The sequence below is a fragment of the Myotis davidii genome, unplaced genomic scaffold (genome assembly GCF_000327345.1).
Source record: "Myotis davidii unplaced genomic scaffold, ASM32734v1 scaffold1073, whole genome shotgun sequence".
NCBI lineage: Eukaryota > Metazoa > Chordata > Mammalia > Chiroptera > Vespertilionidae > Myotis > Myotis davidii.
Window position 1 is genome coordinate 358015 of NW_006285113.1, and position 6560 is coordinate 364574.

The 6560-nt window shown below is 50.3% G+C and overlaps 1 long non-coding RNA gene across 1 annotated transcript in view; it reads right to left on the reverse strand.

Annotated features, from left to right (window-relative positions):
* Nucleotides 1-4552: 4552 nt before the first annotated feature.
* The window catches only part of LOC107181809, a 10549-nt gene continuing 8541 nt past the window's right edge, over nucleotides 4553-6560 (reverse strand). The window contains exon 3 of the long non-coding RNA XR_001512515.1: nucleotides 4553-4565. This is a non-coding gene — a long non-coding RNA (uncharacterized LOC107181809). The remainder of the gene's footprint in view (nucleotides 4566-6560) is intronic.

Consider the following 6560-nt stretch of genomic DNA (forward strand, 5'->3'; position numbering starts at 1 on the left):
GGAGCAGGCGGGCAGCACCCCCCTGCTGCCGTCCCAGGACGGAGCTCCCAGGCCTAAGGGAAGTTCAGGGAGGTCTAGAGGGGACGGAGCGCTGGGCGACCCAGGACACATCTCCCAGAGGGGCAGCGTCCCCCCACCGGGGCAGAGGAGCCAGCCAGGACTCTGGCCACTGTTGACCTGGGGCAGGAGGGAGCCTCCACCGCTAGTGATGGAGACAGTCACTAGAAGGCCCCAGGGGTCAGCGCCCCTTCCCCAGCCCAGGACCTTCCCACTTGAAAAGCAGGCAAGGAACAGAAGTCAAAGACCATGTGAGAATTCTGAAGCCCTGGGGCCTGTTCCCAAACCAGTGTGCCATGGGTGGGAGCAGGTGGCCGAAGCCACAGGCCTTGGGTCCCCAAGTCCCACAGCTGGTTAGCGAGCTGACATGAGCTGACATGGACATCCTGCCCCGCCGGGGAAGTGGCCTGGAGAGACAGGGTCACAGGCCCAGTCTGGCCCCTAACACTTCCTTCACCTGCTCAAGTGGATGGGCCTCCATAGGCCACACAGCTTCAAAGGGCACGTGTTTTCCGCCATCCCTGAGTGGGAGGAGACCACGAGTCTGGGGGCATTTTATCTGCAGAGCCTGTTGCACTAGACATAGTTAGATGGTTCCTTAGACCAAAGGGGAACTTTTGTTCCACGCAAAGTATAAATCTTACACTCGCCTAGAGTGCGCTCTGATGAGCTGCCACCGCTGCCCAGTCACCAACAAGCAACCCAGCCAGCCAGTCGCCTCAGCCAAAGGCCAAGATGGTTGCCAAGGGGATGCCAGCTCCTGATGCGAACCCTGAGGCCCAGAGGGAAAACAGTTACCCACCATCGGTGGCAAATTATAAAATGTAGAGGTAATATCTGCTCTGGCAACAGCTCAGTTAGAGAATCATCCCGATACTCCAAGTTTGTGGGTTTGATCCCTGGTCAGGGCACATGCAAGAACCAACCAGTGAATGCATCAATAAGTGGAACAACAAATCTATGTGTGCTTGAGCGCGCGCTCTCTCTCTTTCTCTCCCCTTTCCTCTATAAAATCAACCAATATGTATTTTTAAATCTAAAGATAATATCCACTAGAAATGAGTGTGCAGGGATCACGTGACGATGATGGCCCCGCGGTTTTTAATCTAGTGATGCAAACACAGGTGTCTCTGTCAGGTGCAATTCCTGTTGCACTCAGGCCGGTCACTCTGTCACTCCTATGGTGACCTGCTAGGCTCCTGGCCTTTCTTTCTCTCCCTTCAAGTTCAGATCCCCAGCACAACTCCCTGTGGTGAGGACTTTGCTGACAACAGAAATCACTTTGGCTAATTGTCATTTTTGTTTTTATTTTAGAGAAACAGACACACACACAGAGAGAGAGAGAGAGAGAGAGAGAGAGAGAGAGAGAGAGAAGCCCGGACCTTCCAGTGGTTGAGCATTGACCGTACCAGGAGGTCAAGGTTCCATTCCCAGTCATGTTGGGAGCTGGATCCCCAGGAGACAACAGATCAATGATTCTCTCTCATCATTGATGTTTTTCTCTCTCCCTCTCTATGAAATCAATGAAAACATTTTTTTTTTTTAAAGAGAGATCCATGTGAGAGAGAAACATCAATCAGTTGCCTCCTATACTTGCTCCAACAAGAGATCCAACTCTGGGTATGTTCCCTGATAGAATCGAATCCACCACCTCAGTTGGGACGATGCTCCTACCAACTGAGATACCCGGCCAGGGCCTAATCATTCTTTATTCAATAACATTTTTTTTAGCTCAAACACTGTGGTAGGCCCTAGGGATACCCCAGTGAGCACAGCATAACCTGACCCTGATGAAGCTGACTTGTCAGTGAGGAGAACCAGACAGCAAACACAATACATACCACTTTATTATTATTATTATTGCTTCAAGTAAAACTTTTAAAATTTTATTTATTTATTGTTAATCCTCACCAGAGGATATTTTTCCATTGATTTTTAGAGAGAGTAGAAGGGAGGGGGAGAGACAGAAACTTCTATATGAGAGAGACACATGGAATGGTTGCCTCCTACACGTGCCCCAACCAGGGCCAAGGATGGAGCCTGCAACCTAGGTAGGTGCCCTTGACCGGAATCAAACCCGGGACTCTTCAGTCCAAGGGCCAACACTCTATCCATTGAGCCAAATTTGCCAAGACCCTATCACTTTAAAAAAAAATAGTTTATTGGCCTCTGGCCGGTTTGGCTCAGTGGATAGAGCAGCTGTGGGCAACCCATTGTGGCCCTCGAGTCAAAAAGTTTGCCCACCCCTGGGATAGAGTGTTGGTCTGTGGGCTGAAGGATCCCAGTTCGATTCCAGTCAAGAGCACATGCCTAGGGCTGCGGGCTTGATACCCAGTAGGGGGCGTGCAGGAGGTAGCCAATTAATGATTCTCATCATTGATATTTCTCTCTCTCTCTCCCTCCCTCTCTGAAATCAATAAAATTATATATTAAAAATAGTTTGATTGTTTTAGAGAGAGAAGGAGAGAAACATTGATGTGAAAGCACATCGATCAGCTGCCCCCTGCTTGTGCCCCACCAGGGATCAAGCCCACAACCCAGTCATGTGCCCTGACCAGGAAGAGAACCAGTTGCAATTTCTGGGTGCATGGGACAACGCTAACCAACTGAGCCACACCGGCCAGAGCAGATACTGCTTTTTTTGATAATAGTTGAGTAGAAAAGTTAATTACACAGTATATTAGAAATCGACAAGTGTTACAGGGCAGAAAAAAGCATGGTAAAGTGGTTGAGCTTGCAGGGGGAGATGTGCAATTTCCTTCTTGTCCTCATCCAAGGGTGTGTTTCTATTGATTTTAGAGAGAGGAAGGGAGAGAGAGACATATCTAAGTGAGAGAGACACATCGAATGTTTGCCTCCCGCATGGGCCCCCACCGGGTCCTGGGATGGGGATCAAACTTGCAACCCAAATGGGCCTGTCACCCTTCAGTGCTCTAGCCAACGCTCTAACCACTGACCCACACAGGCCAGGGCCATTCCTGCCTCTTAACCTTTACAAAGCTGGTGACCAACAAATTTTGCTCCTTTTAAAAAAAAAATTTTTTTTTATTGATTTCAGAGCCAGAGGGAAAGATATAGAAACATCAATGGGGAAAGAGAATCATTGATCGGCTGCCTCCTGCACCCCCCACACTGGGGATCGAGACCGCAACCTGGGTATTGCATGATCAGAATCAAACTCGGGACCCCTCAGTCCACAGGCTGACGCTCTATCCACTGAACCAAACCAGCTAGGGCAGATTTCACTCTTTAGGGGGACCTAATTCACAGCCACTCCTGCAGCTTCAAAGGAGGATGGGGAGTGGTGCTGAATGCCAACCCACCATGTTTGTTACAGCCTTAAGCCCATCAACAAGCCAGATGCCCTGCGACCCCCCACCCCCACCCCTGCATGCTCCACCCACAGCCCTCGCCCCTGCCCTATGCTCCCCAGACCCCCATCATAGCAGGTTCCACACTGGGGAAATTGCTATGCACTTGTCTCCCTGCCCCATCCAAAGTAAGTCCCTAGAGGACTTAATTCAAGTGCCTATCGCAGTGCCTGGAGGGACCCATCCGCCAGGCTGGAAGAAGGCAACAAGCTCACCCAGCCCAGAAGAAGCAGTGGAGGGGAAAGAGGCAGAATCCCAAGCCAAACTCCCGGAGGCTCAGGGAGTAAAATGGGGGCAATAGCATTGCTGAGCTGGTAGGGGCACTGAGGGTCTGCATTTAGTAGGTGCTCATCAACTCTCCCTTTACCTCTGTTTTCTTTTCTGACGTTGAAGAGGAACTGGGCTTTCCTGGGTTCTAGCTCTGCAGAAGGTTGATAAAACTGATGTGTCCTGGGTCATGCAAGGTGGGTAGCTGGCTCAGGGCAGGAGGCAGGGTGGTTCCTGTCTCCCGGGCCTTCCTATTTATTGGAGAATTTTTCCCTCGAAAGTTGGAAGCAGAAGAGGCCCTCCTCCCACTCTAGGCCTGCCAGGTTTCCTGGCAGCAGAGCCTGTGGTCAGCAGGGCCCAGTGGCCTGATCCTGCCAGATGACTAGCTGTACTAGGAGCTGGGTGACTCCCCAGGAGAGTGGTCAGCACTGTGCGCCAGGGTGACTCTATAGCTGGCTTGCTTGGGTCAATCTTGGTTGATAGGTCCTGGGTCAATCCCAGTTATAATGGGCCAGTTCAGGTTCATGCTCATTGTCTGTCATAACTGCTACTAACCCCTTTTACTCTTTTTATTGCTGTTGTTTTTATTGATTTCAGAGAAGAAGGGAGAGGGAGAGATAGAAACATAAATGATGAGAGAGAATCATTGATCGGCTGCCTCCTGCACACCCCCTACTGGGATGTGCCCTGACCAGGAATCGAACTGGTTCATAAGTTGACACTCAACAACTGAGCCACACCAGCTGGGCTCCCTTTTACTCTTAAGTGCCCTGCTTGTCTGTAATAGTTGGGGATACATATCCTATTAGAGGCCCAGTGCATGAAATTTGTGCAGGGAGGGAGAGGGGGAAGGTGTTCCCTCAGCCCAGCCTGCACCCTCTCCAATCCGGGACCACTGGCTCCTAACTGCTCTCCCCTGCCGGCCTGATAGCCCCTAACTGCCTTTGCCTTGGCCCCCGCCACTGTGGCTTTGTCTGGAAGGACATCCAGTCTATCTGGTCTAATTAGCATATTACCCTTTTATTAGTATAGATGATCCAGGAATTCCTCTCCTAGGTGTGTACCCAACAGAAATGTGTACATCTAGTCACCAAGACATATTCCAGAACATTTGTGGCTGCACTATTTGTAACAGTCTCAAACCAGAAACTATCCAAATGCCCTTCAACAGAGTGGATATAACAATGTGGGACACTTACACTAGGCATCAAAGAGAATGAACATCCCGCAGCCACGTGCAGTAACATGGACGAATCACAACATAATGTTGAACAAAAGAAACGAACACAGGAGAGTATGTAACGTATTCCATCCACACAACGCACATAAAATCTGCTTGATCTAGGTGCTGGGTTCACTCTATGGACATGTGTTGAGCTGAACACAGGATTTGTGCATTTTCTGTCTGTACATTTTCATCAGTAAAAGGTTTGCTTTAAAAAGTATCCTGGTTTGGGCAATAGGTTAGACCATTTCTATGCCTCTTCACCCCACTTCCTTACAGGTTAGGCCGATTCAGAGTACCGTCACACCTTACTCCCATGCCTTTTGGGACCTCTATTAACCTCTACTCTTCCAAGAGCTGCCGTTGCCGCAAAAGCCAGAGCTGATAAATATATAACCGGAGAGATGTCAGACATGAATCCCCAGGGAATGCTAAGGGACACCCTAACCTACCACAACTTCCGCATTTCAAGCCACGACTGGGAGATTGTCAGGCTCCTGCTACTCCTTAACAGGGCAGGGAAAGAACTAACATACATCAGGAAGGATTTCAACAGCCCAGCTGTCCTGAAATATGAAGCTGAGCTGAACTCCCCGCTTTCTGAGTATGTCTGTGGGGCTCACTGAGCTCACTGGGCTGGCCTTATGGAAGCTGTGTAATTCCACTCTGACGTAAGAAAATGTTTCCTGTGGCAAAGACTGGTTCTGATATGACCAATTCCCTGGGCCCCTCAGGCCTTGACCAACCAGGCGGATGGCCCTGGCCTAGAACAGCTTCCTCTCCCTGCCTGCTCCCCATGGCCCCCACCTAACCAAATCCCATCAGGCCTGCTCAAGCCCACCTCTTCCAGGAGGCTTCCTTGACTGTCCCCGGCTCCCCCCTCTCCTCCTGTAGCACCCACTGAGTCTCTCTTTCAGCACCTGACCCCCCAGTCTAAGTTTTAAGAGCATAGAGAACTTCACGTTGCTCACCGATTGTACCCCAAGAGCACGGACTGGTTCTTGTACACAGTAGGCCCTCAGTAAATACTGCACCCAGGCTTTCTGCCTCCTGGCCTCTAGGGGATTGTTACTCTGGGGTGTCCCTGGTTCTGATTCCTCTAGACATGAAATTCGCTGGGGCAAGGACTCTCTTATTTTTAAAATCCCTACCACTCATCCTTCTGCTTAGTAAATACTTATTGAAAGAAGAGAGAAAGTAATTTTGGGGCATTTGCAATCCAGAAAGCATGGCGGTGGGGGTCAGTGGTAGAGTTATTTGGATTTCAAGGGTGTGGATAATCCTGGAGAAGAATAAACTACTATATTTGCCTAGAAATTTATTTATATCTGCTTCCTTCCAGAGAGGGGTTGAGGTGGCTTACGAAAATACACATAATACAAGGTAAAAAACAAGTCGGCGAGGAAATCAGGACGAGGGGAAAAAAAGAGTAAGGAAAAAGAAGAGCAAGTCGGCTGGTGAAAAGTGGGCCAAAAAGTTGGCCAAGCTTGCCCACAGCCCGCTGGAGACCAAGTCCCGCTTTTCCCCACCGACTCCCAGGGGCAGACCAGGCCACACAGGGCCCCCCTGGCCACCAGCCCCGGCCGGGCATGGAAGCCCGGGCCCCGGGTCGCTGGCGGGGGCCTGCAACCTTAGGGTTG